Source organism: Humulus lupulus, chromosome 3 (assembly GCF_963169125.1).
Source record: "Humulus lupulus chromosome 3, drHumLupu1.1, whole genome shotgun sequence".
Taxonomy (NCBI): domain Eukaryota; kingdom Viridiplantae; phylum Streptophyta; class Magnoliopsida; order Rosales; family Cannabaceae; genus Humulus; species Humulus lupulus.
The window spans coordinates 270,196,537-270,209,114 of NC_084795.1; the positions used below are offsets into that span (position 1 = coordinate 270,196,537).

The 12,578-nt window shown below is 31.5% G+C and overlaps 1 long non-coding RNA gene across 1 annotated transcript; it reads left to right on the forward strand.

The window, feature by feature from the left end:
* Positions 1-1,623: 1,623 nt before the first annotated feature.
* On the forward strand, positions 1,624-3,543 carry LOC133821644 (uncharacterized). Its single transcript, XR_009887722.1, has 4 exons — positions 1,624-1,758; positions 1,865-1,936; positions 3,104-3,170; positions 3,400-3,543. It is a non-coding gene; the product is annotated as an uncharacterized LOC133821644 (long non-coding RNA).
* The last annotated feature ends 9,035 nt before the right edge of the window (positions 3,544-12,578 follow it).

Genomic DNA, 12,578 nt, shown 5'->3' on the forward strand with positions numbered 1-12,578 from the left:
AAGCAGAGACGACTTTGAAGATTGTAGCCTCGAGATCCTCACAAGCTCGAAAGACAGACCCCGAAGTACGTCTGTTCTCGGGATGGCCTCGGATTAGGGTTCCGAGCCTGACACACGTATGAGCTCGAAGTCATGTGGTCTCGAGAAGATGCTATAGCTCGAAAGTCAACAAGAGACCTGGGTAAATAGGGCCTTGGCGATATAAGATAAAAATTTTGTATATCTTTATGAATCATCAATGAGAGACGCGGTCTACATTGATTGCTATAAATCCCCTATAATCAAGGGATATTAATTGTTCAGTTATACGCCCCCTGATCTTCAGGGGACGTTTCCTTGTATATAGGATTACAGGCTTTGAATGCCATTAAATTTATTTACATATAAAGAATAACTTCCCGAAATATGTGGGATAGTATTCTGAAACCTCCTCTATAAATAGAGAGGTCATGTATCATTGTAAAGGACCGAACTTTTGTAATCTTGAGAGAAAACTATGTGGAATTCATCTTTGAAGAATTTTCAGAGATCATCTTAAGTTTAATAACAATGACTCGTGGACTAGGCAGAGTTAACTATTGAACCACGTAAAAAATCTAATTTGTGTTATCATATTTTTATTGGCCATAACTGATTATTGTTTTCGTGCTCTTATTTCACTGTTGACGAAAAACAGCGTCAACAGTTAGAATCGAAGACAAGCCTCCTTCTTCTTCCACCACCACCACCATCAGCTAGCTATATGCATATATATGAGATATGTTAATCAGTTTGATATCGTAGTGATCAATTTTATGAGTTTTGGAATTATAATGATTGTAAGTGTTAGTGTAAGACCCATGTATTTATGCTCTTTAGCTATAAATATATATAAATGGCTTTATAAGTGTGAATGAGGTAAGTTTTAGTTATATATAGTGGGATGTGCTCTGTTCCATAATTTTACTGCTTTTGATGGTCTTGCTTGCCTTTTTAAAGTATCTATTAATAATCTTTTAAATAATGCATTAGAAGTGTTTGAATAAATGCTTCATTGAGATATATGTGAATAATATCTTTAAACTAAACTGACAATATTCAAATTTATTAGAGGTGTAATATTTTCAGTTTTATTCCCCAATGAATACTTGATTTATCTAAATTTTGCATAGATGGTATTAATTTGTTATTATTCGTAGACTTTATGCAAATGGTAAGTATCTTTAATATCTTTAAATAAACTTATGATTCTCAATAAAGTGATATTTTATATTAGTTAAAATGAGTGGCTCGTATATATGTACAATTTAGGAGATATAAGTAACAAAGATTATCATGTGTTTATTTTTCTCCAATCCCACTACAAAAGCTCACCTTATTGGGCTCCACGAGAACTATAAATTATCATGTGTTTAAAAATGATGTTTGTTTTTATCTACTTGCTATGATGAGATCAGGAAGTGATGAAAGTTAAACTTATTTGCTTTATGAGTCGTTATCCTGAGCAACCCAAGGTTCTCCAGAAGTACAGTTTCTTAGTAGATAAGATGACGGCAGAACACCGTTTCATGTCTATTGTTATGCTTGTTGTTTGTTGATATATACACATGCATATTGGCATGTCAGCATACTGAGTTTAATTGTCATTAACAGATAATTTTTCACTACTTGCAATTTGAATCCGAAGACACTTACTTTTTCTTACTTTTTGGTGGCGGTGCCTTGCTTACCCTGTGGCTAGCATCAGCTGTTGTTGGAGGAATTGATTCTATCCCGGTGGTGTGTAGGCTTTTCCTTAGCATCTTTGTTTTTCAATCAAGTCAATAGATTGTTTTTCCCTACGTTGGCATATTGAGGATATGCTTAATTCAATGAAATGAATCAGTTCCCCAAATTGTTGGAGATTGTTGGTCTTGGCTATACAGTTTGGTTCGCATCTCGCTATTTGATATTCAAGGTAAAGTACTAAGTGTTTTGCATTATGAGTAATGCTTTACATTTTGAGTAGTCATGTCAATTTTTGATGTTATGACTTGCGGAAAAGAGGGGAGGAGTTAATTGCTTGCATTATTCATTTTACTTTCATACCATGTTCCTTGAGTTGTTTTAGTAATGTTAATACAAACTATGAATTTAATTGAGAGGTGGATATACTTAGTAACCCTTCGGTTTTTTACGACTACCATCAGATATTCCCTCCATGATTATCCTTTTCTTGAAGCTTAGTTTTTTTTTTCCTGCTGGTTTAAGTGACCTCTATTTAGTTTCTCTTCGGTTTATCTTGTTTTTTTTCTTCTGGATTTTGGTTATTTTAGTTAGTTCTACTGGTCTCATGACTTAGTCCTCCTATGTTTTTCGTTTTTTTACTTGTACTCAGAACACTGTTTTGTTTAGTTTTGATGAATAGCACCCCTATGTTTATAGGGCATTCAACTAGGAAAAAAAACATCACATATAAAAATGAAACAAAATAAAAAAAAAACACGTAAAATTAGGAAAAAAGAAAGAAAGAGAAACTACTGTATTTGGGGTAAATTCCCAAAATAAAACTGTGTAAATAAATTTTAACGTAATAAATAAAATCAACAAGGGTTTGTTGTGTTATTTTTTGTACACATTTTGAATATTTTTGTATGTAAAAATGATACTTTTTTAAAAAATAAAAATTAAGACCCCTCTAAAGTGAGGGCCTTAACATGTCTATATCTATAGTCAGACTAATATGAATCGAATGTCCATACTAATTAATACTACTAATTAATACAGATAAACCTCATTTTCATGATCCATGTATCTATATTATTAGTTATAATACTTAGTACATATAGTAATGTAGTAATTAATGCAACTTGTATTGATTAAAGTGTAGGAAGTGTTATTGCTTGGCCAGCCGACAAAGTCATAATGAGGTAAATATTGATTTTGCATATTATAATGAGTTGTGTCATATTGTTTTTGGAACTATTCCGGGAATTTCTAAGATTTAATTGGAGGTTTCAAAATTTAGGATTTATTGAAAAATAGTTGTTATACTGCTGATTTTTTTTTACATAGCAACCGACCATTATGCTTATTGGTTAAGAAGATAACATGTGGGTTTTGTTTTCTTGTTGCATTTTTTTAGGGATAACTAGTATCGAAGATAGTGTTGGAAGTGTTACTACTTGGCTCGCCGACAAAGTTATAATGAGGTAAAGATTGATCTTACCTGTAATAATGAGTTGTATCATATTGCTTCTGGAACTGTTATGTGAAAATCTGAGATTTAATTGCAGGTTTCAAAATTTAGGATTTATTGAAAAATAAATGTTATGCTGCCGATTTGTTTTTAGAAAAATAATAACCAACTCATATGCGTATTGCTTATGATAATAACATGAGTATTGTTTCTTATTGCATTTTTTTCTCTATGTTATTTAGGTGATGAAGATAGCGACACGAGAATTGGATGCTTGCAATTAATAACGAGATAGTGTTGGACAAATGTTACAATTTGCCTTTTATTAGACTCATTAGACATTATTTCTAAACATAAACTTTTATTATGGTATTTTGCACTTGAAATTTTTTCATTTGGGACACATGTATTGGATAGTTTGGTTGATAAAAAAAAGGGTTTATACATTTTTGGACCATGTGTTTTTTCTCATTACCTGTTTGGACCCTGTGTTTTGACAAATTACTTTTTGGACCCTATGTTTTGTAAAATGGTTAAAATAGAACTATAAACTCAATTTTGATGAAGAAAAAATTGAATATAACAACACAGTTTTTAAGCAGAATGATTTTATTTTTGTTTTGAATTGTTAGTTTGGTAAATCATTTGTGATTTTAGTTGAGAAAACATTAACCAAAATCGGGTTTAGGGTTCTATTTTAACCATTTTACAAAATATAGGGTCTAAAAAGTAATTTGTCAAAACACAATGTCCAAATAGGTAATGAAAAAAACACAGGGTCCAAAAAGGTATAAACCCTAAAATAAATACATTAGACTTTATCAAATTCAAATTATATTATTAAATAATAAATTTCTTTATTAAATAAATGTAATAAAAAATAATTTAATTACATCTTTAAAATGTAATCAAAGATAATTAGATTACATCTTTAAAATGTAATTAAAGATAATTAGATTACATTTTGAAAATGTAATTAAAGATAATAAGATTACATCTTGAAAATGTAATTAAATGAAAAAATATACTTAACATAAAAAATCATAACATCTAGATAATGCTACTATTGATAATATATAACACCGAAACAACGTTATAATAGTCTATTTAATAATATATAAAAAATGTAATCAAATGGCAAGACTTTTAATAACATGGGTAGACTTAACACTTGCTAAAGTGCTATAAATTGCATTTGAAAACACTTTTCGAGAGTTATCGTAAATATTTTTTCTTGTAATTATCTTTCAGTCTAGTAACTGTATATATGCCTTTAAGAATTTAATGCTTTCATTTCTGTCTCATTTAATTTACATAAGAAACATCGTCACAATGTAGGTTTGTTCAGATTAATAATATGTTGCTTGCAAAATGACATAATATTTTTTAACCTAAACTGATTTTTTGTTATTATGAATTTACAAATATAAAATAATATAGTACTTCAAGGAAAATCAAGTGTATTCGTATACGTATAAAACTTGATTTCAATATAAATACATCGGTTGATTATAGTCTTGTTTGAAATATTCGTTAATGAAAAAAAAAAGAGAAAAAACTTTAACATCACTACAATAAAAAATATTTACGATAACTCTCGAAAAATGTTATCAAATGCATTTATAACACTTTAGAAAGTGTTAAGTCTGCCAATGTTATTAAAAATCTTGTCATTTGAGTACACTTTTTTCATGTTATTAAATAGACTAGTATATTTTTTTCATTTAATTACATTTTCAGGATGTAATCTTATTATTTTTAATTACATTTTCAGGATGTAATTTTATTATCTTTAATTACATTTTAAAGATGTAATCTAATTATCTTTGATTACATTTTCAAAATGTAATCTTATTATATTTAATTACATTTTCAAAATGTAATCAAATTGTTTTTAATTACATTTATTTGAGAACACAATTTATTATTTAATAATGTAATTGGAATTTGATAAAGTATAATGTATTTTTTTTATCAACCAAAATATACAATATATGTGTCCCAAATGAAAAAATTTCGAGTGCCAAATACCATAATAAAAGTTTATGCTTAGAAATAATGTCTAATGAGTCTAATAAAAGGCAAATTGTAACATTTGTCCAATACTATCTCTTTATTAAGTGCAAGCATCCCATTCTCGTGCCGCTATCTTCATCACCTAAATAACATAGAGAAAAAAATACAATAAGAAAATAATACTTATGTTATTATCATAAGCAATACGCATATGAGTTGGTTATTATTTTTCTAAAATTAAATCGGCAGCATAACATTTATTTTTCAATAAATCTTAAATTTTGAAACCTGCAATTAAATCTCAGATTTTTCACATAATAGTCCCAGAAACAATATGATACAACTCATTATTACAGGTAAGATCATTCTTTACCTCATTATAACTTTGTCGGCGAGCCAAGCAATAACACGTCCAACACTATCTTCGATACTAGTTATCAAAGATTTTTTTCATTTTTGTTGGACCTCTTTTCTTCTCCCACAGATTCTTCTAAAGGGCCTGCAACATTTTCAAGTATTGGTGAGGCCTATAGACCTCATTCTCAAAGATCCCCTAGTGTTTGTTGCAGGGGAGTCTATGGCATGCACTGAATTTTCAGGTTCAAGAGATTCCCCAAAGATTCGAAGTCTACGCTTTGCCTTGTCCTTAACATGCGTTGAATTTTCAAGTTCAGGAGAATCATCAATGATTCGAAGTTTACACTTTGGCTTGTCCTTGACATGTGTTGACTTTTCAAGTTCAGGAGAATCCTCAATGATTTGAAGTCTATGCTTTCGCTTGTGATTCAAAGGTGCAAGAGACTCGTTCTGTCTTCGTTCTTTGATCCTTGAAAGCTTTCTATTCCTTTCATTAGCCATGAGTGTCAACCTATTTAAATAACAATGCAACATAATTAGTCGTGAATAGTACAATTTAATGCAAAAAATAAAAACACCATCTACCACTTGAGGAATCAAATATCACTGTAGAAATGAAAATAAGATAAATAACCAATAGAATCCTCAATGTATTTAGCTGATTGCTGCAAAAAACGAATAATAAATAAATTATTATATAGTTGCTGATTGAAATGGTAAAACAGAGAAATGATTACATATATGGTTTATTAATGAACGTAATAATTCTTAGGTCATGTTTGGATACTAAAATTGAAGGATAACATTATAAATAATTTTTATCATATGATTTTGTTATAAAATTAGAGATAATATTGAAAAAAAGTAATCCAACAATCTACATAATTTCTATTATGAGATCATTTTATTGTATCTGTTCCTCGTTTTCATGTAATTCTATATTAAAAAAAGTTACAACTTTATATCTATTTTTTTTTTTTGTCGGGATATATAAATTGTTTAATTTCTCTTAAATTAGTGTGGAGAAATGATCAACTCAATAATTTTTCGATAAAAGTTAATTTTATTTTCCAAACGTGGCCTCAATTTAAGATGTCGGAAGTAATTATGTAGATGGTAAAAAACCCTACTAACTTACGTAGATTGCCTTAACTGTAATCATTAGCACACTTGCTACTAGACAAGATCATACCAACATATATATTAAATAAATAAAAAACCACTAGATCTATAAATAAATATATATATATATATAATTGGTTTATTGGAAGTGACCATTCCACAGCTAGGCCAAACTTAAATTACTATAGATTTGTCGAATCAAAACAGCAAGTAATTAGCAGTGTCTCACTTAAATAATAATCATATAATAAGATATCATATATATAATTATTTATATAACTCATAATTACATGTTTAATTATCAGCTAGAAATTTACAATATGTGGTTAATAACCATCATAATCAACATGATGATATAATCTCTTCAAACAGAGATTCAAGAGCACAAATCTATATATATCATGTAAAAAAAAAGTAAAAAGAGGCAGGCAATAATAAAGCATGGGCCATTATGGTAACAAACAATAATAAAGTGATTAGGAATATTCGATATAACCAGGATTTACAATGCTTTAGCGACAAAAGAATTTCTCTCTAAAACCCTTTTGTGTTATAGTGCCAACACAAAATAATATTTACAAGTGTATGTTTTTAATAATCTAATTAATGTACCAATAATTAAACAAATCAAGCAAACACAATTCAATTATAAAATAATAATACTAGATATGTCAACCAAATCAAACAACACTATGTTATTTTTTGTATCTCGCCGCAACACACAAATTTCTCAGATCCTACTTCACTAAAACACACAAGTTCTCAACCTTTCGTTATTACCGCAGCAGACAATAATGATCTTAGAACATACTTCACTATGAATGAATATTTAAGATATTCAAACTCCTCTAACATTTGCATAATATTAAAACAAAGGTAAACAACATACATCTTGCAAAATGCAAACAAAAATAAGAGTTTTCCATGAGACAGCTCAAATTATCTGCACAAAGCATATAATAAATATTAAAGTGTCAAATCTATCTTCTGTTGCTATCTCATATATGAATTAATTTTATTAATTAAATATATCTCAATATATATATATATATTATTGATTTAAAAAAAAAAATTATGGATGACAAAATTGTAAAATTTCTTTCTCCAATAATAATCTCGGTCTCTCGTTTTACAATGAGGACCAATATTAATGTATAGGAAGGAATATTTGAGCATCTAGCTATAGTCTATAACTATATATATAGTTATTGAATAAAATTTATTTAAAATTTGTGATAGAAATCCATATAGCAATATACCCCACTTCCTTTATATTTCTCCTGTGGGAAGAAATATAAATCACGTAGCAAGCAAATGTATATATATATATATATATATGAAAGTTTTCATTGACTATTTTGTGATTGACTGATATTTGGCAATGGGCAGTGGGTTCTAGAGTACAGTTGAATTCCAAAACCTTTGAGTTTTAAAGTCTATAATCAACCTCACATACCCTCTAATCTCTTTGTGATTGACTGAAATTTAGCAATGGGCAGTGGGAAGTGGAGTTTATTAAGAGGAATTTTTCTGAAGATGATGCAGACCTGATTTTAAAATTATGAACCATACCACCACAGCTCTTATCCACCAATCTTCACCTACTATTCAATTCCAAGGTTTATTTATTTTTTTTGGGTATTAAATTCCTATTCCTCTTCTCTCTTTGATCTTTTCCTCTCATTTTTTTTACTTTATTATATTCTTTCTCTACCTGGAAAGGAAAGTCTTTTCTTTTTGCATTTTAATATTGTTATTTTTTTGTCGTGGTTGTATAATCTTAATGACAACTTGGATACAGGGCTTTCTGATCTGAATTTTAAAGAAGGAGAGCTGAGATTTTCTGCCATGGAAGATTCCTCAAATGAGACTACTTGACTCATATTTATAATAAAAGCTGATCTCCTTAAGTGGAAAATAATTTGGAAAATATCTCATGGTAATTTACATAATAATTTGAGATAGAAATGTACCTCTAATCCGCGCTTTTCAAGCCAACTCCAAGAGCAGTTACTCCAACCCCAATCAGTATAACATCTTTTCTATTGTATCCAAAAGGTGTCTGTCATAAAAGCAAGAGAATGTGATAAGAATGTGTGTTAGTGTGTATTATTATACTATGACATCCAAATAATAGAATAAGAACCCATTTATTACAGCGCCCTAGTTGAATTGTCATGCTTTCTCAAAATGAATTAGAGGGAAACAAAAGTAGCAACTCATACTTTTCCCCGAGTGTTCGGTTAAAACCTTCCATTTAATTTTATAGATCAAGTGCATTCCTTTCGAGCTATAACAACAATAATAGCAATGATGGTAATTATGTAATTAAATAAGCTTAGGATTTAAGTATATATGTTATAATGAAAATGCAACTTGCCAGCTAATATGACCGAGAAGAATTCCTACCACTCCACAAGAGTAACAAAATATACCATGAAGTAAACCAGTAATATGTCCACTATCCATTTCAAAAGAACACCTATCCTTCTAGCTTATTATGTAAGAAATGTTCATTATATAATATGTCCCTCTGACCATTTCAAAAGAGCACACATCGTCATAGTTATGATAATTGATAATTTTGCAAATAGACAAATGAGATTTGAGAGAGAATCAAAAGAGAGGCTAGGTTTTCATCATATCAAAAAGATAGAGATAAGAGTACAAGAGCAACAAAATATATAGCCAAAATAATGAGAGGCTAAAAGACTAAACTACCCTTACATATTAATAAAACTTATATTATTAACATCCCCCTCAAACTCACGATGCATTTGCGGGAAGGATCAAGAGTTTGCCAACTAAGAAACGAAAACGAGAAATAGAATGAGCCTTCGTAAACAAGTCGGCAATCTGCATAGTGGAAGTGACAAATGGTAAGGTGATGGTCCCATTTTGATAGTGGTGACGAGTAAGATGACAATCTATCTCAATATGTTTCGTGCGCTCATGAAAAACGGAGTTGCGAGTAATCTGAATAGCACTAACATTGTCACAATGCATCGGAGTGGGATTTGAGAGAATAACACCCATATCGGCAAGTAACCAACGCAACCAAACAATTTCAGCGGTAGTGGAGGCCATGGCACGATATTCTGCTTCTGTAGACGAACGAGAGACAACAGTCTGTTTTTTACTCTTCCAAGAAATAAGAGAATCTCCCAAAAATATACAAAAACCAGTGGTAGATTTGCGATCAGTACAATCACCACCCCAATTTGCATCTGAGTAGGCACGTAACTCTAAAGTAGACGTAGATGGAAAAAGCAGACTCTGAAATTGAGTTCCCCGAAGATATCGAAGAATACGAAGCACATCTTCCCAATGAACGGTAGTGGGAGATGCAACAAACTGACTGATAATGTGAACTGCATAAGCGATGTCTAGCCTGGTGATAGTAAGGTACACTAAGCTACCAACCAAAGTGCGATATAGAGAGGGATCTGACAAGGAAACACCATCAGATGAAGAATACCTGGAATTAAGCTCAAGAGGGGTATCAACAGTTCGAGCATTAGAGAGACGAGCCTGATCGAGAATGTCAGCAATGTACATAGATTGAGAAAGAAGATAGCCACGAGGAGAGTAAGCTACTTCTATCCCTAAAAAGTACCGTAGGGAACCCAAATCTTTCATCTCAAATTCACGAGTCAAGTGCCTTTTCAACTCTGTTATCCCATTCGCATCATCCCCGGTGATAATCATATCATCAACATATAAAGAGAGTAAAGTGCGGCCAGAAGAAGTACACCTAACAAAGAGAGCTGAATCATGTGCACTGGGATGGAAACCGAGAGAAGTAATCACGATGGAGAATTTTTCAAACCAGGCTCGGGGAGCTTGTTTAAGCCAATAAAGAGCCTTGTTCAATCTGCAAACTTCTCCTGAATTATGAGGAACACTTGGTGGAGGAACCATGTAAACTTCTTCTTGAAGATTCCCGTTCAAGAAGGCGTTTTTAACGTCCATTTGAGAAATGGACCACTATCGAGCAGACGTAACAGCAATGAGAGTACGAATAGTGGTATGTTTGGAAACTGGAGCGAAAGTTTCCTCATAATCCATCCCATACTCCTGAGCAAAGCCTTTCGCAACCAAACGAGCTTTGTACCGCTCTACTGACCCATCAAACTTAATCTTGATCTTGTAAACCCAACGGGAACCAATAGCACGCTTCCCCACAGGAAGAGGAACAATATCCAAAGTACCTGTCTTGTACAATGCAGAGAGTTCTTTAGCCATTTCCTGCTGCCAAAGAGGGTCAAGAATAGCCTCTTTATAGGAAGAGGGCTTAGAGAGTTGGTGAATAGAAGTCAAAAAAGAAGAGAAAGAATCAGAATAAGTGGAGTAGACAAAATCAGGTAACTGTAGTGTGGACTTACGAATTCTTTGAGGGTAGCGAGGAGGAGAAGGAGGAGGAGCAATAGGAGCAGGATCCACAATCTCAGAAGCGTCTTGGGCAGTAGTAGGGACAGAAGGGACTTTGACAAGCTGAGAACCGACATCTATAGAGTTAAGAGTATCAATAGTACAAGAATCAAATGGATCAATACGAGTGAGATCAGATTTGTGGGGATTGGGGGTGTACGATGGAATAGAGTAGAAAGGTATATGCTCAAGAAACACAACATGACGAGAAACATAGAGTTTTCGACTAACAGGATCATAACATCGGTATCCTTTTTGACCTTCACCATAACCATGAAATACACAAAGAGCGGAACGAGAAGTAAGCTTACTACGTTCAACATGAGGATGGAAAACAAAATAAGTGGAACCAAAGATTCTCAATGTAATGACCCTACTTATTCTAGACTTTGGACCATTAAAACTATTTATACATAGAAACTATTCTTAAACAAAACTTACATACGAAATAGTAATAACTTTATTAAAAATTGTAAAACAAATGTTAAAATACATAAAATTTCGGTTAGGATATGGGATCCCATTGTTTAAAAAAAACATATCTTAAATTGTAAATAAATTCGTTACAAGATCAGGTGCAGAAAAATACATATAACGCATAATTGAAATGACTAAAAACAACTTCGTCCTCGAACCGTTCACGTAGTCCACTGAATCCATTGTCCCTCAATACACAATCCCAAGCTGCCAAGACCGCCGCCATAACTATCTTCCTGCACATATAAAACAAAGGAGTGAGCCTAATGCCCAGCAAGGAAAATCTACAAAAAGCATGAAACATAAACATAAACTATAAACATATAACATATACTATAAACATATATCATAATTCTAACCCATGTACATGGTAATCATTGGGGTTTGATAACTAAGCAACTATAAGCCTCAAACTACAATGAGGTTTGCTGATTAGCAACTATAAGCCCCAAAAACATAAAAGTGTCGGGGTTTGCTATTTAAGCAACTATAAGCCCCAAAACATACATATGTCATAACATATAAAAACATACAATAGCATAATCATATAAGCATATAATAACTATCCTATTTTCCTTACCAAATACCGGGATGTGAGAACAAGGACGGGATTTTGGAACACTCCTAAAAACCATTAATGCGAAGGTGAGTATTTCTAAAAGAAGAAGATGATAAAGAAATGAATCTAAACTACCGAGAAGAAGATCTTACCGAAATGAATCCCCAAGTTCAAAGAACTTAATTTCATAACCATGAATGGAAAACAGCGAGTTAGGATTTGAGTAGAGAAAAACTATAAAAACTAATGAAATATACAGAAATGAACTAGGAATAGGAATACCTTTGAATGCTCTATAACAGAACTACACCTTTATAGAAAGTCACACTATTAATCATACTTCCCATGTGTTTATTAAGCTTAAAATGATAAAGCTTATAACCCCAACCCAAGTGTTTAACACTCTAAAGTAAACCTAGCAGCTTGAAGGCTCTGAACTCAGCTTAAAGAAAGAAAGAA